The sequence below is a fragment of the Brienomyrus brachyistius genome, chromosome 2 (genome assembly GCF_023856365.1).
Source record: "Brienomyrus brachyistius isolate T26 chromosome 2, BBRACH_0.4, whole genome shotgun sequence".
NCBI lineage: Eukaryota > Metazoa > Chordata > Actinopteri > Osteoglossiformes > Mormyridae > Brienomyrus > Brienomyrus brachyistius.
The window spans coordinates 38,312,927-38,336,956 of record NC_064534.1 but is presented as its reverse complement, the minus strand read 5'-3'; the positions used below and the strand labels follow the sequence as shown (position 1 = coordinate 38,336,956).

Below are 24,030 nucleotides of genomic sequence, written 5' to 3'. Positions count from 1 at the left end.
ACCACAATTATTCCATTCTTTCCGCATCCGCACACTTCCTTCTCTTTAACTCCTTTTCACTACCGCACAGGTTAATCGCTGCACGTCCCCCGCCGGCAAACATTACTCCTTTGCCAACCTTTTGCAGGCTTCTCTTAACAACCCTCTGTTATCAACTCCGCTAACAGCCACAAAATCTCTGCCGCACGAAGCCCACTGGTAGCTGTTGAATCACATGCTTCCCCAAAACGTCGCGCTGTCAGAACACTGGGAGCTACACACACTAACAAGTCCATACTGCAGGCTGCAGCCAGAACAATTTTCTACATTCAAACATCGACAGCCTCTTCTCTCTAAAAATTCACCAGACCGCTTCTACCACCAGCAAAGAAGTTTCCATCCCTAATTCTTCTGTGATTCCCACTAACCTAAACATTAAGCTGGCATTGAAGGGTGTGAATTACCCCGGCCAACCTGCTCTTTTAAATACAGCTTTCAGCAAGTTTTGAAAGGAGGAGAAGAGCAGATAATATGCCAATAATATCGAATATTCTGTGGCAAAGTGGTTTTTGCATAGAAAACAAAGCGGTGAGTTTAAGAGGAATTGTATCAGTACTTTGTTTAAAACTGTGTGTAACAAACTGTCTCTTTATTATTAACAATAAGTTGTAAAACGTGAATGTGGAGTGACAGTCTTCAAGTTTGTCAGAAGATCGCGCCCTGGTGGAATAAAGGCACGAACAGCTTACAGCACCTAGAATTACCAGGCAGTATTTAGAGTAAAACGGTGTGTAAAGGCTGCCTTTATGAATGAGAGAAAAAAAATATATATATAAAATAGTAAAATGGAAGGGGAGTGATAGATTTAAATTAATCGTGAAGTGGAGCGCCCCCTGTATAAAGTAAAAGTGAGAAAAGCTTACAGCACCTGGTATTCCGAGGAGGTCTCCCATCCAAGTACTAACCAGACCCTAGCCTGCTTAGCTTCCGAGATCAGACGAGATCGGGCGCGTTCAGGGTGGTATGGCCGTAAGCGAGAGACGCTACCAAAAATAGCCCTATTGCATTACACGCGTCTATACATGCCAGTTAGTCCCATTGGATCCTACTCCTGTTTTTTTTTTTTTTATCTGACTCACACTGCAGCACCACCATCCAATCGGCAGCACCGGACCCACACCAAACATTCACCAAACTACTCATCCGGCAGCCTACCACAATTATTCCATTCTTTCCGCATCCGCACACTTCCTTCTCTTTAACTCCTTTTCACTACCGCACAGGTTAATCGCTGCACGTCCCCCGCCGGCAAACATTACTCCTTTGCCAACCTTTTGCAGGCTTCTCTTAACAACCCTCTGTTATCAACTCCGCTAACAGCCACAAAATCTCTGCCGCACGAAGCCCACTGGTAGCTGTTGAATCACATGCTTCCCCAAAACGTCGCGCTGTCAGAACACTGGGAGCTACACACACTAACAAGTCCATACTGCAGGCTGCAGCCAGAACAATTTTCTACATTCAAACATCGACAGCCTCTTCTCTCTAAAAATTCACCAGACCGCTTCTACCACCAGCAAAGAAGTTTCCATCCCTAATTCTTCTGTGATTCCCACTAACCTAAACATTAAGCTGGCATTGAAGGGTGTGAATTACCCCGGCCAACCTGCTCTTTTAAATACAGCTTTCAGCAAGTTTTGAAAGGAGGAGAAGAGCAGATAATATGCCAATAATATCGAATATTCTGTGGCGAAGTGGATTTTGCATAGAAAACAAAGCGGTGAGTTTAAGAGGAATTATATCAGTACTTTGTTTAAAACTGTGTGTAACAAACTGTCTCTTTATTATTAACAATAAGTTGTAAAACGTGAATGTGGAGTGACAGTCTTCAAGTTTGTCAGAAGATCGCGCCCTGGTGGAATAAAGGCACGAACAGCTTACAGCACCTAGAATTACCAGGCAGTATTTAGAGTAAAACGGTGTGTAAAGGCTGCCTTTATGAATGAGAGAAAAAAAATATATATATAAAATAGTAAAATGGAAGGGGAGTGATAGATTTAAATTAATCGTGAAGTGGAGCGCCCCCTGTATAAAGTAAAAGTGAGAAAAGCTTACAGCACCTGGTATTCCGAGGAGGTCTCCCATCCAAGTACTAACCAGACCCTAGCCTGCTTAGCTTCTGAGATCAGACGAGATCAGGCGCGTTCAGGGTGGTATGGCCATAAGCAAGAGCCGCGAACAAAAACAGCACTTTTGCATTACACGACTCTATACATGCCAGTTAGTCCCATTGGATCCTACTCCTGTTTTTTTTTTTTTTTATCTGACTCACACTGCAGCACCACCATCCAATCGGCAGCGCCGCACCCACACCAAACATTCACCAAACTACTCAGCCGGCAGCCTACCACAATTATTCCATTCTTTCCGCATCCGCACACTTCCTTCTCTTTAAGTCCTTTACACTACCGCACAGGTTAATCGCCGCACGTCCCCCGCCGGCAAACATTACTCCTTTGCCTACCTCATGCAGGCTTCTCTTAACGACCCTCTGTTATCAACTCCGCTAACAGCCACAAAATCTCTGCCGCACGAAGCCCACTGGTAGCTGTTGAATCACATGCTTCCCCAAAACGTCGCGCTGTCAGAACACTGGGAGCTACACACACTAACAAGTCCATACTGCAGGCTGCAGCCAGAACAATTTTCTACATTCAAACATCGACAGCCTCTTCTCTCTAAAAATTCACCAGACCGCTTCTACCACCAGCAAAGAAGTTTCCATCCCTAATTCTTCTGTGATTCCCACTAACCTAAACATTAAGCTGGCATTGAAGGGTTTGAATTACCCCGGCCAACCTGCTCTTTTAAATACAGCTTTTTGCAAGTTTTGAAAGGAGGAGAAGAGCAGACCTTGCTATGCCAACAATATGAAGTCTTCTGTGGCGAAGTGGTTTTTGCATAGAAAACAAAGCGGTGAGTTGAAGAGGAATTATATCAGTACTTTGTTTAAAACTGTGTGTAAAAAGCTGTCTCTTTATTATTAACAATAAGTTGTAAAACGTGAATGGGGAGTGACAGTCTTCAAGTTTGTGAGAAGATCGTGCCCTGGTGGAATAAAGGCACGAACAGCTTACAGCACCTAGAATTACCAGGCAGTATTTAGAGTAAAACGTGTTTAAAAGCTGCCTTTATGAATGAGAGAAAAAAGAAATATATAAAATAGTAAAATGGAAGGGGAGTGATAGATTTAAATTAATCGTGAAGTGGAGCGCCCCCTGTATAAAGTAAAAGTGAGAAAAGCTTACAGCACCTGGTATTCCGAGGAGGTCTCCCATCCAAGTACTAACCAGACCCTACCCTGCTTGGCTTCCGAAATCGGATGAGATCGGGCGTGTTCAGGGTGGTATGGCCATAAGCGAGAGATGCTACCAAAAACAGCCCTTTTGCATTACACGCGTCTATACATGCCAGTTAGTCCCATTGGATCCTACTCCTGTTTTTTTTTTTTTTATCTGACTCACACTGCAGCACCACCATCCAATCGGCAGCGCCGGACCCACACCAAACATTCACCAAACTACTCAGCCGGCAGCCTACCACAATTATTCCATTCTTTCCGCATCCGCACACTTCCTTCTTTTTAACTCCTTTTCACTACCGCACAGGTTAATCGCCGCACGTCCCCCGCCGGCAAACATTACTCATTTGCCTACTGCATGCAGGCTTCTCTTAACGACCCTCTGTTATCAACTCCGCTAACAGCCACAAAATCTCCGCCGCACGAAGCCCACTGGTAGCTGCTGAATCACATGCTTCCCCAAAACGTCGCGCTGTCAGAACACTGGGAGCTACACACACCAACAAGTCCATACTGCAGGCTGCAGCCAGAACAATTTTCTACATTCAAACATCGACGGCCTCTTCTCTCTAAAAATTCACCAGACCGCTTCTACCACCAGCAAAGAAGTTTCCATCCCTAATTCCTCTGTGATTCCCACTAACCTAAACATTAAGCTGGCATTGAAGGGTGTGAATTACGCCGGCCAATCTGTTCTTTTAAATACAGCTTTTAGCAAGTTTTGAAAGGAGAAGAGCAGAACTTGCTATGCCAATAATATCGAGTCTTCTGTGGCGAAGTGGTTTTTGCATAGAAAACAAAGCGGTCAGTTGAAGAGGAATAATATCAGTACTTTGTTTAAAACTGTGTGTAAAAAGCTGTCTCTTTATCATTAACAATAAGTTGTAAAACGTGAATGGGGAGTGACAGTCTTCAAGTTTGTGAGAAGATCGCGCCCTGGTGGAATAAAGGCACGAACAGCTTACAGCACCTAGAATTACCAGGAAGTATTTAGAGTAAAACGGTGTGTAAAAGCTGCCTTTATGAATGAGATAAAAATATATATATATATATAAAATAGTAAAATGGAAGGGGAGTGATAGATTTAAATTAATCGTGAAGTGGAGCGCCCCCTGTATAAAGTGAGAAAAACTTACAGCACCTGGTATTCCCAGGTGGCCTCCCATCCAAGTACTAACCAGACCCTAACCTGCTTAGCTTCCGAGATCAGACGAGATCAGGCGTGTTCAGGGTGGTATGGCCGTTAGCGAGAGATGCTACCAAAAACATCCCTTTTGCATTACACGCCTCTATACATGCCAGTTGGTCCCATTGGATCCTACTAATGTTCTTTTTTTTTTTTTATCTGACTCACACTGCAGCCCCACCATCCAATCGGCAGCGCCGGACCCACACCAAACATTCACCAAACTACTCAGCCGGCAGCCTACCACAATTATTCCATTCTTTCCGCATCCGCACACTTCCTTCTTTTTAACTCCTTTTCACTACCGCACAGGTTAATCGCCGCACGTCCCCCGCCGGCAAACATTACTCCTTTGCCTACTGCATGCAGGCTTCTCTTAACGACCCTCTGTTATCAACTCCGCTAACAGCCACAAAATCTCCGCCGCACGAAGCCCACTGGTAGCTGCTGAATCACATGCTTCCCCAAAACGTCGCGCTGTCAGAACACTGGGAGCTACACACACCAACAAGTCCATACTGCAGGCTGCAGCCAGAACAATTTTCTACATTCAAACATCGACGGCCTCTTCTCTCTAAAAATTCACCAGACCGCTTCTACCACCAGCAAAGAAGTTTCCATCCCTAATTCCTCTGTGATTCCCACTAACCTAAACATTAAGCTGGCATTGAAGGGTGTGAATTACCCCGGCCAATCTGTTCTTTTAAATACAGCTTTTAGCAAGTTTTGAAAGGAGAAGAGCAGAACTTGCTATGCCAATAATATCGAGTCTCCTGTGGCGAAGTGGTTTTTGCATAGAAAACAAAGCGGTCAGTTGAAGAGGAATAATATCAGTACTTTGTTTAAAACTGTGTGTAAAAAGCTGTCTCTTTATCATTAACAATAAGTTGTAAAACGTGAATGGGGAGTGACAGTCTTCAAGTTTGTGAGAAGATCGCGCCATGGTGGAATAAAGGCACGAACAGCTTACAGCACCTAGAATTACCAGGCAGTATTTAGAGTAAAACGTGTTTAAAAGCTGCCTTTATGAATGAGAGAAAAAAGAAATATATAAAATAGTAAAATGGAAGGGGAGTGATAGATTTAAATTAATCGTGAAGTGGAGCGCCCCCTGTATAAAGTAAAAGTGAGAAAAGCTTACAGCACCTGGTATTCCGAGGAGGTCTCCCATCCAAGTACTAACCAGACCCTACCCTGCTTGGCTTCCGAAATCGGATGAGATCGGGCGTGTTCAGGGTGGTATGGCCATAAGCGAGAGATGCTACCAAAAACAGCCCTTTTGCATTACACGCGTCTATACATGCCAGTTAGTCCCATTGGATCCTACTCCTGTTTTTTTTTTTTTTATCTGACTCACACTGCAGCACCACCATCCAATCGGCAGCGCCGGACCCACACCAAACATTCACCAAACTACTCAGCCGGCAGCCTACCACAATTATTCCATTCTTTCCGCATCCGCACACTTCCTTCTTTTTAACTCCTTTTCACTACCGCACAGGTTAATCGCCGCACGTCCCCCGCCGGCAAACATTACTCATTTGCCTACTGCATGCAGGCTTCTCTTAACGACCCTCTGTTATCAACTCCGCTAACAGCCACAAAATCTCCGCCGCACGAAGCCCACTGGTAGCTGCTGAATCACATGCTTCCCCAAAACGTCGCGCTGTCAGAACACTGGGAGCTACACACACCAACAAGTCCATACTGCAGGCTGCAGCCAGAACAATTTTCTACATTCAAACATCGACGGCCTCTTCTCTCTAAAAATTCACCAGACCGCTTCTACCACCAGCAAAGAAGTTTCCATCCCTAATTCCTCTGTGATTCCCACTAACCTAAACATTAAGCTGGCATTGAAGGGTGTGAATTACGCCGGCCAATCTGTTCTTTTAAATACAGCTTTTAGCAAGTTTTGAAAGGAGAAGAGCAGAACTTGCTATGCCAATAATATCGAGTCTTCTGTGGCGAAGTGGTTTTTGCATAGAAAACAAAGCGGTCAGTTGAAGAGGAATAATATCAGTACTTTGTTTAAAACTGTGTGTAAAAAGCTGTCTCTTTATCATTAACAATAAGTTGTAAAACGTGAATGGGGAGTGACAGTCTTCAAGTTTGTGAGAAGATCGCGCCCTGGTGGAATAAAGGCACGAACAGCTTACAGCACCTAGAATTACCAGGAAGTATTTAGAGTAAAACGGTGTGTAAAAGCTGCCTTTATGAATGAGATAAAAATATATATATATATATAAAATAGTAAAATGGAAGGGGAGTGATAGATTTAAATTAATCGTGAAGTGGAGCGCCCCCTGTATAAAGTGAGAAAAACTTACAGCACCTGGTATTCCCAGGTGGCCTCCCATCCAAGTACTAACCAGACCCTAACCTGCTTAGCTTCCGAGATCAGACGAGATCAGGCGTGTTCAGGGTGGTATGGCCGTTAGCGAGAGATGCTACCAAAAACATCCCTTTTGCATTACACGCCTCTATACATGCCAGTTGGTCCCATTGGATCCTACTAATGTTCTTTTTTTTTTTTTATCTGACTCACACTGCAGCCCCACCATCCAATCGGCAGCGCCGGACCCACACCAAACATTCACCAAACTACTCAGCCGGCAGCCTACCACAATTATTCCATTCTTTCCGCATCCGCACACTTCCTTCTTTTTAACTCCTTTTCACTACCGCACAGGTTAATCGCCGCACGTCCCCCGCCGGCAAACATTACTCCTTTGCCTACTGCATGCAGGCTTCTCTTAACGACCCTCTGTTATCAACTCCGCTAACAGCCACAAAATCTCCGCCGCACGAAGCCCACTGGTAGCTGCTGAATCACATGCTTCCCCAAAACGTCGCGCTGTCAGAACACTGGGAGCTACACACACCAACAAGTCCATACTGCAGGCTGCAGCCAGAACAATTTTCTACATTCAAACATCGACGGCCTCTTCTCTCTAAAAATTCACCAGACCGCTTCTACCACCAGCAAAGAAGTTTCCATCCCTAATTCCTCTGTGATTCCCACTAACCTAAACATTAAGCTGGCATTGAAGGGTGTGAATTACCCCGGCCAATCTGTTCTTTTAAATACAGCTTTTAGCAAGTTTTGAAAGGAGAAGAGCAGAACTTGCTATGCCAATAATATCGAGTCTCCTGTGGCGAAGTGGTTTTTGCATAGAAAACAAAGCGGTCAGTTGAAGAGGAATAATATCAGTACTTTGTTTAAAACTGTGTGTAAAAAGCTGTCTCTTTATCATTAACAATAAGTTGTAAAACGTGAATGGGGAGTGACAGTCTTCAAGTTTGTGAGAAGATCGCGCCATGGTGGAATAAAGGCACGAACAGCTTACAGCACCTAGAATTACCAGGAAGTATTTAGAGTAAAACGGTGTGTAAAAGCTGCCTTTATGAATGAGAGAAAAAAAAATATATATATATAAAATAGTTAAATGGAAGGGGAGTGATAGATTTAAATTAATCGTGAAGTGGAGCGCCCCCTGTATAAAGTAAAAGTGAGAAAAGCTTACAGCACCTGGTATTCCCAGGTGGTTTCCCATCCAAGTACTAACCAGACCCTAACCTGCTTAGCTTCCGAGATCAGACGAGATCAGGCGTGTTCAGGGTGGTATGGCCGTAAGCGAGAGATGCTACCAAAAACATCCCTTTTGCATTACACGCCTCTATACATGCCAGTTGGTCCCATTGGATCCTACTAATGTTCTTTTTTTTTTTTTATCTGACTCACACTGCAGCCCCACCATCCAATCGGCAGCGCCGGACCCACACCAAACATTCACCAAACTACTCAGCCGGCAGCCTACCACAATTATTCCATTCTTTCCGCATCCGCACACTTCCTTCTTTTTAACTCCTTTTCACTACCGCACAGGTTAATCGCCGCACGTCCCCCGCCGGCAAACATTACTCCTTTGCCTACTGCATGCAGGCTTCTCTTAACGACCCTCTGTTATCAACTCCGCTAACAGCCACAAAATCTCCGCCGCACGAAGCCCACTGGTAGCTGCTGAATCACATGCTTCCCCAAAACGTCGCGCTGTCAGAACACTGGGAGCTACACACACCAACAAGTCCATACTGCAGGCTGCAGCCAGAACAATTTTCTACATTCAAACATCGACGGCCTCTTCTCTCTAAAAATTCACCAGACCGCTTCTACCACCAGCAAAGAAGTTTCCATCCCTAATTCCTCTGTGATTCCCACTAACCTAAACATTAAGCTGGCATTGAAGGGTGTGAATTACCCCGGCCAATCTGTTCTTTTAAATAGAGCTTTCAGCAAGTTTTGAAAGGAGAAGAGCAGAACTTGCTATGCCAATAATATCGAGTCTTCTGTGGCGAAGTGGTTTTTGCATAGAAAACAAAGCGGTCAGTTGAAGAGGAATAATATCAGTACTTTGTTTAAAACTGTGTGTAAAAAGCTGTCTCTTTATCATTAACAATAAGTTGTAAAACGTGAATGGGGAGTGACAGTCTTCAAGTTTGTGAGAAGATCGCGCCCTGGTGGAATAAAGGCACGAACAGCTTACAGCACCTAGAATTACCAGGAAGTATTTAGAGTAAAACGGTGTGTAAAAGCTGCCTTTATGAATGAGATAAAAAAATATATATATATATAAAATAGTAAAATGGAAGGGGAGTGATAGATTTAAATTAATCGTGAAGTGGAGCGCCCCCTGTATAAAGTGAGAAAAACTTACAGCACCTGGTATTCCCAGGTGGCCTCCCATCCAAGTACTAACCAGACCCTAACCTGCTTAGCTTCCGAGATCAGACGAGATCAGGCGTGTTCAGGGTGGTATGGCCGTTAGCGAGAGATGCTACCAAAAACATCCCTTTTGCATTACACGCCTCTATACATGCCAGTTGGTCCCATTGGATCCTACTAATGTTCTTTTTTTTTTTTTATCTGACTCACACTGCAGCCCCACCATCCAATCGGCAGCGCCGGACCCACACCAAACATTCACCAAACTACTCAGCCGGCAGCCTACCACAATTATTCCATTCTTTCCGCATCCGCACACTTCCTTCTTTTTAACTCCTTTTCACTACCGCACAGGTTAATCGCCGCACGTCCCCCGCCGGCAAACATTACTCCTTTGCCTACTGCATGCAGGCTTCTCTTAACGACCCTCTGTTATCAACTCCGCTAACAGCCACAAAATCTCCGCCGCACGAAGCCCACTGGTAGCTGCTGAATCACATGCTTCCCCAAAACGTCGCGCTGTCAGAACACTGGGAGCTACACACACCAACAAGTCCATACTGCAGGCTGCAGCCAGAACAATTTTCTACATTCAAACATCGACGGCCTCTTCTCTCTAAAAATTCACCAGACCGCTTCTACCACCAGCAAAGAAGTTTCCATCCCTAATTCCTCTGTGATTCCCACTAACCTAAACATTAAGCTGGCATTGAAGGGTGTGAATTACCCCGGCCAATCTGTTCTTTTAAATAGAGCTTTCAGCAAGTTTTGAAAGGAGAAGAGCAGAACTTGCTATGCCAATAATATCGAGTCTTCTGTGGCGAAGTGGTTTTTGCATAGAAAACAAAGCGGTCAGTTGAAGAGGAATAATATCAGTACTTTGTTTAAAACTGTGTGTAAAAAGCTGTCTCTTTATCATTAACAATAAGTTGTAAAACGTGAATGGGGAGTGACAGTCTTCAAGTTTGTGAGAAGATCGCGCCCTGGTGGAATAAAGGCACGAACAGCTTACAGCACCTAGAATTACCAGGAAGTATTTAGAGTAAAACGGTGTGTAAAAGCTGCCTTTATGAATGAGAGAAAAAAAAAATATATATATAAAATAGTAAAATGGAAGGGGAGTGATAGATTTAAATTAATCGTGAAGTGGAGCGCCCCCTGTATAAAGTAAAAGTGAGAAAAGCTTACAGCACCTGGTAATCCCAGGTGGTCTCCCATCCAAGTACTAACCAGACCCTACCCTGCTTGGCTTCCGAGATCAGACGAGATCAGGCGTGTTCAGGGTGGTATGGCCGTAAGCGGGAGATGCCACCAAAAACATCCCTTTTGCATTACACGCCTCTATACATGCCAGTTGGTCCCATTGGATCCTACTAATGTTCTTTTTTTTTTTTTTTATCTGACTCACACTGCAGCCCCACCATCCAATCGGCAGCGCCGGACCCACACCAAACATTCACCAAACTACTCAGCCGGCAGCCTACCACAATTATTCCATTCTTTCCGCATCCGCACACTTCCTTCTTTTTAACTCCTTTTCACTACCGCACAGGTTAATCGCCGCACGTCCCCCGCCGGCAAACATTACTCCTTTGCCTACTGCATGCAGGCTTCTCTTAACGACCCTCTGTTATCAACTCCGCTAACAGCCACAAAATCTCCGCCGCACGAAGCCCACTGGTAGCTGCTGAATCACATGCTTCCCCAAAACGTCACGCTGTCAGAACACTGGGAGCTACACACACCAACAAGTCCATACTGCAGGCTGCAGCCAGAACAATTTTCTACATTCAAACATCGACGGCCTCTTCTCTCTAAAAATTCACCAGACCGCTTCTACCACCAGCAAAGAAGTTTCCATCCCTAATTCCTCTGTGATTCCCACTAACCTAAACATTAAGCTGGCATTGAAGGGTGTGAATTACCCTGGCCAATCTGTTCTTTTAAATACAGCTTTTAGCAAGTTTTGAAAGGAGAAGAGCAGAGCTTGCTATGCCAATAATATCGAGTCTTCTGTGGCGAAGTGGTTTTTGCATAGAAAACAAAGCGGTCAGTTGAAGAGGAATAATATCAGTACTTTGTTTAAAACTGTGTGTAAAAAGCTGTCTCTTTATCATTAACAATAAGTTGTAAAACGTGAATGGGGAGTGACAGTCTTCAAGTTTGTGAGAAGATCGCGCCCTGGTGGAATAAAGGCACGAACAGCTTACAGCACCTAGAATTACCAGGAAGTATTTAGAGTAAAACGGTGTGTAAAAGCTGCCTTTATGAATGAGAGAAAAAATATATAGTTATATATATATAAAATAGTAAAACGGAAGGGGAGTGATAGATTTAAATTAATCGTGAAGTGGAGTGCCCCCTGTATAAAGTAAAAGTGAGAAAAGCTTACAGCACCTGGTATTCCCAGGTGGTCTCCCATCCAAGTACTAACCAGAACCTACCCTGCTTAGCTTCCGAGATCAGACAAGATCGGGCGTGTTCAGGGTGGTATGGCCATAAGCGAGAGATGCTACCAAAAACAGCCCTTTTGCATTACACGCCTCTATACATGCCAGTTGGTCCCATTGGATCCTACTAATGTTCTTTTTTTTTTTTTTTATCTGACTCACACTGCAGCACCACCATCCAATCGGCAGCGCCGGACCCACACCAAACATTCACCAAACTACTCAGCCGGCAGCCTACCACAATTATTCCATTCTTTCCGCATCCGCACACTTCCTTCTTTTTAACTCCTTTTCACTACCGCACAGGTTAATCGCCGAACGTCCCCCGCCGGCAAACATTACTCCTTTGCCTACTGCATGCAGGCTTCTCTTAACGACCCTCTGTTATCAACTCCGCTAACAGCCACAAAATCTCCGCCGCACGAAGCCCACTGGTAGCTGCTGAATCACATGCTTCCCCAAAACGTCGCGCTGTCAGAACACTGGGAGCTACACACACCAACAAGTCCATACTGTAGGCTGCAGCCAGAACAATTTTCTACATTCAAACATCGACGGCCTCTTCTCTCTAAAAATTCACCGGACCGCTTCTACCACCAGCAAAGAAGTTTCCATCCCTAATTCCTCTGTGATTCCCACTAACCTAAACATTAAGCTGGCATTGAAGGGTGTGAATTACCCTGGCCAATCTGTTCTTTTAAATACAGCTTTTAGCAAGTTTTGAAAGGAGAAGAGCAGAGCTTGCTATGCCAATAATATCGAGTCTTCTGTGGCGAAGTGGTTTTTGCATAGAAAACAAAGCGGTCAGTTGAAGAGGAATAATATCAGTACTTTGTTTAAAACTGTGTGTAAAAAGCTGTCTCTTTATCATTAACAATAAGTTGTAAAACGTGAATGGGGAGTGACAGTCTTCAAGTTTGTGAGAAGATCGCGCCCTGGTGGAATAAAGGCACGAACAGCTTACAGCACCTAGAATTACCAGGAAGTATTTAGAGTAAAACGGTTTCTAAAAGCTGGCTTTATGAAAGAGAGAAAAATATATATATATATATAAAATAGTAAAATGGAAGGGGAGTGCTAGATTTAAATTAATCGTGAAGTGGAACGCCCCCTGTATAAAGTAAAAGTGAGAAAAGCTTACAGCACCTGGTATTCCCAGGAGGTCTCCCATCCAAGTACTAACCAGACCCTACCTTGTTTGGCTTCCGAGATCAGATGAGATCAGGCGTGTTCAGGGTGGTATGACCATAAGCGAGAGATGTTACCACAAACAGCCCTTTTGCATTACACGCGTCTATACATGCCAGTTAGTCCCATTGGATTCTACTCCTGGTTTTTTTTTTTTTTATCTGACTCACACTGCAGCACCACCATCCAATCGGCAGCGCCGGACCCACACCAAACATTCACCAAACTACTCAGCCGGCAGCCTACCACAATTATTCCATTCTTTCCGCATCCGCACACTTCCTTCTTTTTAACTCCTTTTCACTACCGCACAGGTTAATCGCCGCACGTCCCCCGCCGGCAAACATTACTCCTTTGTCTACTGCATGCAGGCTTCTCTTAACGACCCTCTGTTATCAACTCCGCTAACAGCCACAAAATCTCCGCCGCACGAAGCCCACTGGTAGCTGCTGAATCACATGCTTCCCCAAAACGTCGCGCTGTCAGAACACTGGGAGCTACACACACCAACAAGTCCATACTGTAGGCTGCAGCCAGAACAATTTTCTACATTCAAACATCGACGGCCTCTTCTCTCTAAAAATTCACCAGACCGCTTCTACCACCAGCAAAGAAGTTTCCATCCCTAATTCCTCTGTGATTCCCACTAACCTAAACATTAAGCTGGCATTGAAGGGTGTGAATTACCCTGGCCAATCTGTTCTTTTAAATACAGCTTTTAGCAAGTTTTGAAAGGAGAAGAGCAGAGCTTGCTATGCCAATAATATCGAGTCTTCTGTGGCGAAGTGGTTTTTGCATAGAAAACAAAGCGGTCAGTTGAAGAGGAATAATATCAGAACTTTGTTTAAAACTGTGTGTAAAAAGCTGTCTCTTTATCATTAACAATAAGTTGTAAAACGTGAATGGGGAGTGACAGTCTTCAAGTTTGTGAGAAGATCGCGCCCTGGTGGAATAAAGGCACGAACAGCTTACAGCACCTAGAATTACCAGGAAGTATTTAGAGTAAAACGGTGTGTAAAAGCTGCCTTTATGAATGAGAGAAAAAAAAAAAATATATATATATATAATAGTAAAATGAAAGGGGAGTGATAGATTTAAATTAATCGTGAAGTGGAGCGCCCCCTGTATAAAGTAAAAGTGAGAAAAGCTTACAGCACCTGGTAATCCCAGGTGGTCTCCCATCTAAGTACTAACCAGACCATACCCTGCTTGGCTTTCGAGATCAGACGAGATCGGGCGTGTTCAGGGTGGTATGGCCGCAAGCGAGAGATGCTACCAAAAACAGCCCTTTTGCATTACACGCGTCTATACATGCCAGTTAGTCCCATTGGATCCTACTCCTGGTTTTTTTTTTTTTTGTCTAACTCACACTGCAGCACCACCATCCAATCGGCAGCGCCGGACCCACACCAAACATTCACCAAACTACTCAGCCGGCAGCCTACCACAATTATTCCATTCTTTCCGCATCCGCACACTTCCTTCTTTTTAACTCCTTTTCACTACCACACAGGTTAATCGCCGCACGTCCCCCGCCGGCAAACATTACTCCTTTGCCTACTGCATGCAGGCTTCTCTTAACGACCCTCTGTTATCAACTCCGCTAACAGCCACAAAATCTCCGCCGCACGAAGCCCACTGGTAGCTGCTGAATCACATGCTTCCCCAAAACGTCGCGCTGTCAGAACACTGGGAGCTACACACACCAACAAGTCCATACTGTAGGCTGCAGCCAGAACAATTTTCTACATTCAAACATCGACGGCCTCTTCTCTCTAAAAATTCACCAGACCGCTTCTACCACCAGCAAAGAAGTTTCCATCCCTAATTCCTCTGTGATTCCCACTAACCTAAACATTAAGCTGGCATTGAAGGGTGTGAATTACCCTGGCCAATCTGTTCTTTTAAATACAGCTTTTAGCAAGTTTTGAAAGGAGAAGAGCAGAGCTTGCTATGCCAATAATATCGAGTCTTCTGTGGCGAAGTGGTTTTTGCATAGAAAACAAAGCGGTCAGTTGAAGAGGAATAATATCAGTACTTTGTTTAAAACTGTGTGTAAAAAGCTGTCTCTTTATCATTAACAATAAGTTGTAAAACGTGAATGGGGAGTGACAGTCTTCAAGTTTGTGAGAAGATCGCGCCCTGGTGGAATAAAGGCACGAACAGCTTACAGCACCTAGAATTACCAGGAAGTATTTAGAGTAAAACGGTTTCTAAAAGCTGGCTTTATGAAAGAGAGAAAAAAATATATATATATATAAAATAGTAAAATGGAAGGGGAGTGCTAGATTTAAATTAATCGTGAAGTGGAGCGCCCCCTGTATAAAGTAAAAGTGAGAAAAGCTTACAGCACCTGGTATTCCCAGGAGGTCTCCCATCCAAGTACTAACCAGACCCTACCTTGTTTGGCTTCCGAGATCAGATGAGATCAGGCGTGTTCAGGGTGGTATGGCCATAAGCGAGAGATGCTACCACAAACAGCCCTTTTGCATTACACGCGTCTATACATGCCAGTTAGTCCCATTGGATTCTACTCCTGGTTTTTTTTTTTTTTATCTGACTCACACTGCAGCACCACCATCCAATCGGCAGCGCCGGACCCACACCAAACATTCACCAAACTACTCAGCCGGCAGCCTACCACAATTATTCCATTCTTTCCGCATCCGCACACTTCCTTCTTTTTAACTCCTTTTCACTACCGCACAGGTTAATCGCCGCACGTCCCCCGCCGGCAAACATTACTCCTTTGCCTACTGCATGCAGGCTTCTCTTAACGACCCTCTGTTATCAACTCCGCTAACAGCCACAAAATCTCCGCCGCACGAAGCCCACTGGTAGCTGCTGAATCACATGCTTCCCCAAAACGTCGCGCTGTCAGAACACTGGGAGCTACACACACCAACAAGTCCATACTGTAGGCTGCAGCCAGAACAATTTTCTACATTCAAACATCGACGGCCTCTTCTCTCTAAAAATTCACCAGACCGCTTCTACCACCAGCAAAGAAGTTTCCATCCCTAATTCCTCTGTGATTCCCACTAACCTAAACATTAAGCTGGCATTGAAGGGTGTAAATTACCCCGGCCAACCTGCTCTTTTAAATACAGCTTTTAGCAAGTTTTGAAAGGAGGAGAAGAGCAGATAATATGCCAATAATATCGAATATTCTGTGGCGAAGTGGTTTTTGCATAGAAAACAAAGCGGTGAGTTGAAGAGGAATTATATTAGTACTTTGTTTAAAACTGTGTGTAAAAAGCTGTCTCTTTATTATTAACAATAAGTTGTAAAACGTGAATGGGGAGTGACAGTCTTCAAGTTTGTGAGAAGATCGCGCCCTGGTGGAATAAAGGCACGAACAGTTTACAGCACCTAGAATTACCAGGCAGTATTTAGAGTAAAACGGTGTGTAAAAGCTGCCTTTATGAATGAGAGAAAAAAGAAATATATAAAATAGTAAAATGGAAGGGGAGTGATACATTTAAATTAATCGTGAAGTGGAGCGCCCCCTGTATAAAGTAAAAGTGAGAAAAGCTTACAGCACCTGGTATTCCCAGGCGGTCTCCCATTCAAGTACTAACCAGACCCTAGCCTGTTTAGCTTCCAAGATCAGACGAGATCGGGCGCGTTCAGGGTGGTATGGCCGTAAGCGAGAGACGCTACCAAAAATAGCCCTTTTGCATTACACGCGTCTATACATGCCAGTTAGTCCCATTGGATCCTACTCCTGTTTTTTTTTTTTTTTTTATCTGACTCACACTGCAGCCCCACCATCCAATCGGCAGTGCCGGAACCACACCAAACATTCACCAAACTACTCAGCCGGCAGCCTACCACAATTATTCCATTCTTTCCGCATCCGCACACTTCCTTCTCTTTAACTCCTTTTCACTACCGCACAGGTTAATCGCCGCACGTCCCCCGCCGGCAAACATTACTCCTTTGCCTACCTCATGCAGGCTTCTCTTAACAACCCTGTGTTATCAACTCCGCTAACAGCCACAAAATCTCTGCCGCACGAAGCCCACTGGTAGCTGTTGAATCACATGCTTCCCCAAAACGTCGCGCTGTCAGAACACTGGGAGCTACACACACCAACAAGTCCATACTGCAGGCTGCATCCAGAACAATTTTCTACATTGAAACATCGACGGCCTCTTCTCTCTAAAAATTCACCAGACCGCTTCTACCACCAGCAAAGAAGTTTCCATCCCTAATACCTCTGTTATTCCCACTAACCTAAACATTAATCTGGCATTGAAGGGTGTGAATTACCCCGGCCAACCTGCTCTTTTAAATAAAGCTTTTAGCAAGTTTTGAAGGGAGGAGAAGAGCAGACCTTGCTTTGCCAATAATATCGAGTCTTCTGTGGCGAAGTGGTTTTTGCATAGAAAACAAAGCGGTGAGTTGAAGAGGAATTATATCAGTACTTTGTTTAAAACTGTGTGTAAAAAGCTGTCTCTTTATCATTAACAATAAGTTGTAAAACGTGAATGGGGAGTGACAGTCTTCAAGTTTGTGAGAAGATCGCGCCCTGGTGGAATAAAGGCACGAACAGCTTACAGCACCTAGAATTACCAGGCAGTATTTAGAGTAAAACGTGTGTAAAAGCTGCCTTCATGAATGAGAGAAAAAAAAAATATATATATATAAAATAGTAAAATGGAAGGGGAGTGATAGATTTAAATTAATCGTGAAGTGGAGCGCCCCCTGTATAAAGTAAAAGTGAGATAAGCTTACAGCACCTGGTATTCCCAGGAGGTCTCCCATCCAAGTACTAACCAGACCCTACCCTGCTTGGCTTCCGAGATCGGATGAGATCGGGCGTGTTCAGGGTGGTATGGCCATAAGCGAGAGATGCGACCAAAAACAGCCCTTTTGCATTACACGCGTCTATACATGCCAGTTAGTCCCATTGGATCCTACTAATGTTCTTTTTTTTTTTTTTATCTGACTCACACTGCAGCCCCACCATCCAATCGGCAGCGTCGGACCCACACCAAACATTCACCAAACTACTCAGCCAGCAGCCTACCACAATTATTCCATTCTTTCCGCATCCGCACACTTCCTTCTCTTTAACTCCTTTTCACTACCTCACAGGTTAATCGCTGCACGTCCCCCGCCGGCAAACATTACTCCTTTGCCTACCTCTTGCAGGATTCTCTTAACAACCCTCTGTTATCAACTCCGCTAACAGCCACAAAATCTCTGCCGCACGAAGCCCACTGGTAGCTGTTGAATCACATGCTTCTCCAAAACGTCGCGCTGTCAGAGCACTGGGAGCTACACACACCAACAAGTCCATACTGCAGGCTGCAGCCAGAACAATTTTCTACATTCAAACATCGACAGCCTCTTCTCTCTAAAAATTCACCAGACCGCTTCTACCACCAGCAAAGAAGTTTCCATCCCTAATTCTTCTGTGATTCCCACTAACCTAAACATTAAGCTGGCATTGAAGTGTGTAAATTACCCCGGCCAACCTGCTCTTTTAAATACAGCTTTTAGCAAGTTTTGAAAGGAGGAGAAGAGCAGATAATATGCCAATAATATCGAATATTCTGTGGCGAAGTGGTTTTTGCATAGAAAACAAAGCGGTGAGTTGAAGAGGAATTATATTAGTACTTTGTTTAAAACTGTGTGTAAAAAGCTGTCTCTTTATTATTAACAATAAGTTGTAAAACGTGAATGGGGAGTGACAGTCTTCAAGTTTGTGAGAAGATCGCGCCCTGGTGGAATAAAGGCACGAACAGCTTACAGCAGCTATAATTACCAGGCAGTATTTAGAGTAAAACGGTGTGTAAAAGCTGCCTTTATGAATGAGAGAAAAAAGAAATATATAAAATAGTAAAATGGAAGGGGAGTGATACATTTAAATTAATCGTGAAGTGGAGCGCCCCCTGTATAAAGTAAAAGTGAGAAAAGCTTACAGCACCTGGTATTCCCAGGTGGTCTCCCATTCAAGTACTAACCAGACCCTAGCCTGCTTAGCTTCCAAGATCAGACGAGATCGGGCGCGTTCAGGGTGGTATGGCCGTAAGTGAGAGACGCTACCAAAAATAGCCCTTTTGCATTACACGCGTCTATACATGCCAGTTAGTCCCATTGGATCCTACTCCTGTTTTTTTTTTTTTTTTTATCTGACTCACACTGCAGCCCCACCATCCAATCGGCAGTGCCGGAACCACACCAAACATTCACCAAACTACTCAGCCGGCAGCCTACCACAATTATTCCATTCTTTCCGCATCCGCACACTTCCTTCTCTTTAACTCCTTTTCACTACCGCACAGGTTAATCGCCGCACGTCCCCCGTCGGCAAACATTACTCCTTTGCCTACCTCATGCAGGCTTCTCTTAACAACCCTGTGTTATCAACTCCGCTAACAGCCACAAAATCTCTGCCGCACGAAGCCCACTGGTAGCTGTTGAATCACATGCTTCCCCAAAACGTCGCGCTGTCAGAACACTGGGAGCTACACACACCAACAAGTCCATACTGCAGGCTGCATCCAGAACAATTTTCTACATTGAAACATCGACGGCCTCTTCTCTCTAAAAATTCACCAGACCGCTTCTACCACCAGCAAAGAAGTTTCCATCCCTAATACCTCTGTGATTCCCACTAACCTAAACATTAATCTGGCATTGAAGGGTGTGAATTACCCCGGCCAACCTGCTCTTTTAAATAAAGCTTTTAGCAAGTTTTGAAGGGAGGAGAAGAGCAGACCTTGCTTTGCCAATCATATCGAGTCTTCTGTGGCGAAGTGGTTTTTGCATAGAAAACAAAGCGGTGAGTTGAAGAGGAATTATATCAGTACTTTGTTTAAAACTGTGTGTAAAAAGCTGTCTCTTTATCATTAACAATAAGTTGTAAAACGTGAATGGGGAGTGACAGTCTTCAAGTTTGTGAGAAGATCGCGCCCTGGTGGAATAAAGGCACGAACAGCTTACAGCACCTAGAATTACCAGGCAGTATTTAGAGTAAAACGTGTGTAAAAGCTGCCTTTATGAATGAGAGAAAAAAAAAATATATATATATAAAATAATAAAATGGAAGGGGAGTGATAGATTTAAATTAATCGTGAAGTGGAGCGCCCCCTGTATAAAGTAAAAGTGAGATAAGCTTACAGCACCTGGTATTCCCAGGAGGTCTCCCATCCAAGTACTAACCAGACCCTACCCTGCTTGGCTTCCGAGATCGGATGAGATCGGGCGTGTTCAGGGTGGTATGGCCATAAGCGAGAGATGCGACCAAAAACAGCCCTTTTGCATTACACGCGTCTATACATGCCAGTTAGTCCCATTGGATCCTACTAATGTTCTTTTTTTTTTTTTTATCTGACTCACACTGCAGCCCCACCATCCAATCGGCAGCGCCGGACCCACACCAAACATTCACCAAACTACTCAGCCAGCAGCCTACCACAATTATTCCATTCTTTCCGCATCCGCACACTTCCTTCTCTTTAACTCCTTTTCACTACCTCACAGGTTAATCGCTGCACGTCCCCCGCCGGCAAACATTACTCCTTTGCCTACCTCTTGCAGGATTCTCTTAACAACCCTCTGTTATCAACTCCGCTAACAGCCACAAAATCTCTGCCGCACGAAGCCCACTGGTAGCTGTTGAATCACATGCTTCTCCAAAACGTCGCGCTGTCAGAGCACTGGGAGCTACACACACCAACAAGTCCATACTGCAGGCTGCAGCCAGAACAATTTTCTACATTCAAACATCGACAGCCTCTTCTCTCTAAAAATTCACCAGACCGCTTCTACCACCAGCAAAGAAGTTTCCATCCCTAATTCTTCTGTGATTCCCACTAACCTAAACATTAAGCTGGCATTGAAGTGTGTAAATTACCCCGGCCAACCTGCTCTTTTAAATACAGCTTTTAGCAAGTTTTGAAAGGAGGAGAAGAGCAGATAATATGGCAATAATATCGAATATTCTGTGGCGAAGTGGTTTTTGCATAGAAAACAAAGCGGTGAGTTGAAGAGGAATTATATTAGTACTTTGTTTAAAACTGTGTGTAAAAAGCTGTCTCTTTATTATTAACAATAAGTTGTAAAACGTGAATGGGGAGTGACAGTCTTCAAGTTTGTGAGAAGATCGCGCCCTGGTGGAATAAAGGCACGAACAGCTTACAGCAGCTATAATTACCAGGCAGTATTTAGAGTAAAACGGTGTGTAAAAGCTGCCTTTATGAATGAGAGAAAAAAGAAATATATAAAATAGTAAAATGGAAGGGGAGTGATAGATTTAAATTAATCGTGAAGTGGAGCGCCCCCTGTATAAAGTAAAAGTGAGAAAAGCTTACAGCACCTGGTATTCCCAGACGGTCTCCCATTCAAGTACTAACCAGACCCTAGCCTGCTTAGCTTCCAAGATCAGACGAAATCGGGCGCGTTCAGGGTGGTATGGCCGTAAGTGAGAGACGCTACCAAAAATAGCCCTTTTGCATTACACGCGTCTATACATGCCAGTTAGTCCCATTGGATCCTACTCCTGTTTTTTTTTTTTTTTTTATCTGACTCACACTGCAGCCCCACCATCCAATCGGCAGTGCCGGAACCACACCAAACATTCACCAAACTACTCAGCCGGCAGCCTACCACAATTATTCCATTCTTTCCGCATCCGCACACTTCCTTCTCTTTAACTCCTTTTCACTACCGCACAGGTTAATCGCCGCACGTCCCCCGCCGGCAAACATTACTCCTTTGCCTACCTCATGCAGGCTTCTCTTAACAACCCTGTGTTATCAACTCCGCTAACAGCCACAAAATCTCTGCCGCACGAAGCCCACTGGTAGCTGTTGAATCACATGCTTCCCCAAAACGTCGCGCTGTCAGAACACTGGGAGCTACACACACCAACAAGTCCATACTGCAGGCTGCATCCAGAACAATTTTCTACATTGAAACATCGACGGCCTCTTCTCTCTAAAAATTCACCAGACCGCTTCTACCACCAGCAAAGAAGTTTCCATCCCTAATACCTCTGTGATTCCCACTATCCTAAACATTAATCTGGCATTGAAGGGTGTGAATTACCCCGGCCAACCTGCTCTTTTAAATAAAGCTTTTAGCAAGTTTTGAAGGGAGGAGAAGAGCAGACCTTGCTTTGCCAATAACATCGAGTCTTCTGTGGCGAAGTGGTTTTTGCATAGAAAACAAAGCGGTGAGTTGAAGAGGAATTATATCAGTACTTTGTTTAAAACTGTGTGTAAAAAGCTGTCTCTTTATCATTAACAATAAGTTGTAAAACGTGAATGGGGAGTGACAGTCTTCAAGTTTGTGAGAAGATCGCGCCCTGGTGGAATAAAGGCACGAACAGCTTACAGCACCTAGAATTACCAGGCAGTATTTAGAGTAAAACGTGTGTAAAAGCTGCCTTCATGAATGAGAGAAAAAAAAAATATATATATATAAAATAGTAAAATGGAAGGGGAGTGATAGATTTAAATTAATCGTGAAGTGGAGCGCCCCCTGTATAAAGTAAAAGTGAGATAAGCTTACAGCACCTGGTATTCCCAGGAGGTCTCCCATCCAAGTACTAACCAGACCCTACCCTGCTTGGCTTCCGAGATCGGATGAGATCGGGCGTGTTCAGGGTGGTATGGCCATAAGCGAGAGATGCGACCAAAAACAGCCCTTTTGCATTACACGCATCTATACATGCCAGTTAGTCCCATTGGATACTACTAATGTTCTTTTTTTTTTTTTTATCTGACTCACACTGCAGCCCCACCATCCAATCGGCAGCGCCGGACCCACACCAAACATTCACCAAACTACTCAGCCAGCAGCCTACCACAATTATTCCATTCTTTCCGCATCCGCACACTTCCTTCTTTTTAACTCCTTTTCACTACCGCACAGGTTAATCGCCGCACGTCCCCCGCCGGCAAACATTACTCCTTTGCCTATTGCATGCAGGCTTCTCTTAACGACCCTCTGTTATCAACTCCGCTAACAGCCACAAAATCTCCGCCGCACGAAGCCCACTGGTAGCTGCTGAATCACATGCTTCCCCAAAACGTTGCGCTGTCAGAACACTGGGAGCTACACACACCAACAAGTCCATACTGCAGGCTGCAGCCAGAACAATTTTCTACATTCAAACATCGACGGCCTCTTCTCTCTAAAAATTCACCAGACCGCTTCTACCACCAGCAAAGAAGTTTCCATCCCTAATTCCTCTGTGACTCCCACTAACCTAAACATTAAGCTGGCATTGAAGGGTGTGAATTACCCCGGCCAATCTGTTCTTTTAAATACAGCTTTTAGCAAGTTTTGAAAGGAGAAGAGCAGAACTTGCTATGCCAATAATATCGAGTCTTCTGTGGCGAAGTGGTTTTTGCATAGAAAACAAAGCGGTCAGTTGAAGAGGAATAATATCAGTACTTTGTTTAAAACTGTGTGTAAAAAGCTGTCTCTTTATCATTAACAATAAGTTGTAAAACGTGAATGGGGAGTGACAGTCTTCAAGTTTGTGAGAAGATCGCGCCCTGGTGGAATAAAGGCACGAACAGCTTAGAGCACCTTGAATTACCAGGAAGTATTTAGAGTAAAACGGTGTGTAAAAGCTACCTTTATGAATGAGAGAAAAATATATATATATATAAAATAGTAAAATGGAAGGGGAGTGATAGATTTAAATTAATCCTGAAGTGGAGCGCCCCCTGTATAAAGTAAAAGTGAGAAAAGCTTACAGCACCTGGTATTCCCAGGAGGTATCCCATCCAAGTACTAACCAGACCCTACCCTGCTTAGCTTACGAGATCGGATGAGATCGGGCGTGTTCAGGGTGGTATGGCCATAAGCGAGAGACGCTACCAAAAACAGCCCTTTTGCATTACACGCCTCTATACATGCCAGTTGGTCCCATTGGATCCTACTAATGTTCTTTTTTTTTTTTTTATCTGACTCACACTGCAGCCCCACCATCCAATCGGCAGCGCCGGACCCACACCAAACATTCACCAAACTACTCAGCCAGCAGCCTACCACAATTATTCCATTCTTTCCGCATCCGCACACTTCCTTCTTTTTAACTCCTTTTCACTACCGCACAGGTTAATCGCCGCACGTCCCCCGCCGGCAAACATTACTCCTTTGCCTACTGCAT

The 24,030-nt window shown here is 44.3% G+C and overlaps 19 non-coding genes and 1 pseudogene across 19 annotated transcripts; all 20 read right to left on the bottom strand.

Moving 5' to 3' along the window:
• Nucleotides 1-895: 895 nt before the first annotated feature.
• LOC125734957 (5S ribosomal RNA) lies at nucleotides 896-1,014 on the bottom strand. Its single transcript, XR_007394258.1, has one exon. It is a non-coding gene; the product is annotated as a 5S ribosomal RNA (ribosomal RNA).
• Nucleotides 1,015-2,087: 1,073 nt separating this feature from the next.
• On the bottom strand, nucleotides 2,088-2,206 carry LOC125735850 (5S ribosomal RNA). The gene has a single exon (XR_007395136.1). It is a non-coding gene; the product is annotated as a 5S ribosomal RNA (ribosomal RNA).
• Nucleotides 2,207-3,280: 1,074 nt separating this feature from the next.
• Nucleotides 3,281-3,399, bottom strand: LOC125735670 (5S ribosomal RNA). Its single transcript, XR_007394963.1, has one exon. It is a non-coding gene; the product is annotated as a 5S ribosomal RNA (ribosomal RNA).
• A 1,070-nt stretch (nucleotides 3,400-4,469) lies between these two features.
• Nucleotides 4,470-4,588, bottom strand: LOC125730792 (5S ribosomal RNA). The gene has a single exon (XR_007391083.1). It is a non-coding gene; the product is annotated as a 5S ribosomal RNA (ribosomal RNA).
• Nucleotides 4,589-5,660: 1,072 nt separating this feature from the next.
• On the bottom strand, nucleotides 5,661-5,779 carry LOC125735669 (5S ribosomal RNA). The gene has a single exon (XR_007394962.1). It is a non-coding gene; the product is annotated as a 5S ribosomal RNA (ribosomal RNA).
• Nucleotides 5,780-6,849: 1,070 nt separating this feature from the next.
• Nucleotides 6,850-6,968, bottom strand: LOC125730791 (5S ribosomal RNA). The gene has a single exon (XR_007391082.1). It is a non-coding gene; the product is annotated as a 5S ribosomal RNA (ribosomal RNA).
• Nucleotides 6,969-8,046: 1,078 nt separating this feature from the next.
• LOC125735995 (5S ribosomal RNA) lies at nucleotides 8,047-8,165 on the bottom strand. Its single transcript, XR_007395279.1, has one exon. It is a non-coding gene; the product is annotated as a 5S ribosomal RNA (ribosomal RNA).
• A 1,072-nt stretch (nucleotides 8,166-9,237) lies between these two features.
• On the bottom strand, nucleotides 9,238-9,356 carry LOC125730790 (5S ribosomal RNA). The gene has a single exon (XR_007391080.1). It is a non-coding gene; the product is annotated as a 5S ribosomal RNA (ribosomal RNA).
• Nucleotides 9,357-10,433: 1,077 nt separating this feature from the next.
• LOC125736413 (5S ribosomal RNA) lies at nucleotides 10,434-10,552 on the bottom strand. Its single transcript, XR_007395692.1, has one exon. It is a non-coding gene; the product is annotated as a 5S ribosomal RNA (ribosomal RNA).
• A 1,085-nt stretch (nucleotides 10,553-11,637) lies between these two features.
• On the bottom strand, nucleotides 11,638-11,756 carry LOC125736086 (5S ribosomal RNA). The gene has a single exon (XR_007395369.1). It is a non-coding gene; the product is annotated as a 5S ribosomal RNA (ribosomal RNA).
• A 1,080-nt stretch (nucleotides 11,757-12,836) lies between these two features.
• LOC125736669 (5S ribosomal RNA) lies at nucleotides 12,837-12,955 on the bottom strand. Its single transcript, XR_007395944.1, has one exon. It is a non-coding gene; the product is annotated as a 5S ribosomal RNA (ribosomal RNA).
• A 1,080-nt stretch (nucleotides 12,956-14,035) lies between these two features.
• On the bottom strand, nucleotides 14,036-14,154 carry LOC125731617 (5S ribosomal RNA; annotated as a pseudogene).
• A 1,077-nt stretch (nucleotides 14,155-15,231) lies between these two features.
• LOC125736327 (5S ribosomal RNA) lies at nucleotides 15,232-15,350 on the bottom strand. The gene has a single exon (XR_007395608.1). It is a non-coding gene; the product is annotated as a 5S ribosomal RNA (ribosomal RNA).
• A 1,072-nt stretch (nucleotides 15,351-16,422) lies between these two features.
• LOC125736554 (5S ribosomal RNA) lies at nucleotides 16,423-16,541 on the bottom strand. Its single transcript, XR_007395832.1, has one exon. It is a non-coding gene; the product is annotated as a 5S ribosomal RNA (ribosomal RNA).
• A 1,082-nt stretch (nucleotides 16,542-17,623) lies between these two features.
• Nucleotides 17,624-17,742, bottom strand: LOC125732603 (5S ribosomal RNA). Its single transcript, XR_007391978.1, has one exon. It is a non-coding gene; the product is annotated as a 5S ribosomal RNA (ribosomal RNA).
• Nucleotides 17,743-18,816: 1,074 nt separating this feature from the next.
• On the bottom strand, nucleotides 18,817-18,935 carry LOC125736849 (5S ribosomal RNA). The gene has a single exon (XR_007396117.1). It is a non-coding gene; the product is annotated as a 5S ribosomal RNA (ribosomal RNA).
• A 1,082-nt stretch (nucleotides 18,936-20,017) lies between these two features.
• LOC125732602 (5S ribosomal RNA) lies at nucleotides 20,018-20,136 on the bottom strand. The gene has a single exon (XR_007391977.1). It is a non-coding gene; the product is annotated as a 5S ribosomal RNA (ribosomal RNA).
• A 1,074-nt stretch (nucleotides 20,137-21,210) lies between these two features.
• Nucleotides 21,211-21,329, bottom strand: LOC125731116 (5S ribosomal RNA). Its single transcript, XR_007391403.1, has one exon. It is a non-coding gene; the product is annotated as a 5S ribosomal RNA (ribosomal RNA).
• Nucleotides 21,330-22,411: 1,082 nt separating this feature from the next.
• On the bottom strand, nucleotides 22,412-22,530 carry LOC125732601 (5S ribosomal RNA). The gene has a single exon (XR_007391976.1). It is a non-coding gene; the product is annotated as a 5S ribosomal RNA (ribosomal RNA).
• Nucleotides 22,531-23,607: 1,077 nt separating this feature from the next.
• LOC125734661 (5S ribosomal RNA) lies at nucleotides 23,608-23,726 on the bottom strand. Its single transcript, XR_007393964.1, has one exon. It is a non-coding gene; the product is annotated as a 5S ribosomal RNA (ribosomal RNA).
• Nucleotides 23,727-24,030: the final 304 nt, after the last annotated feature.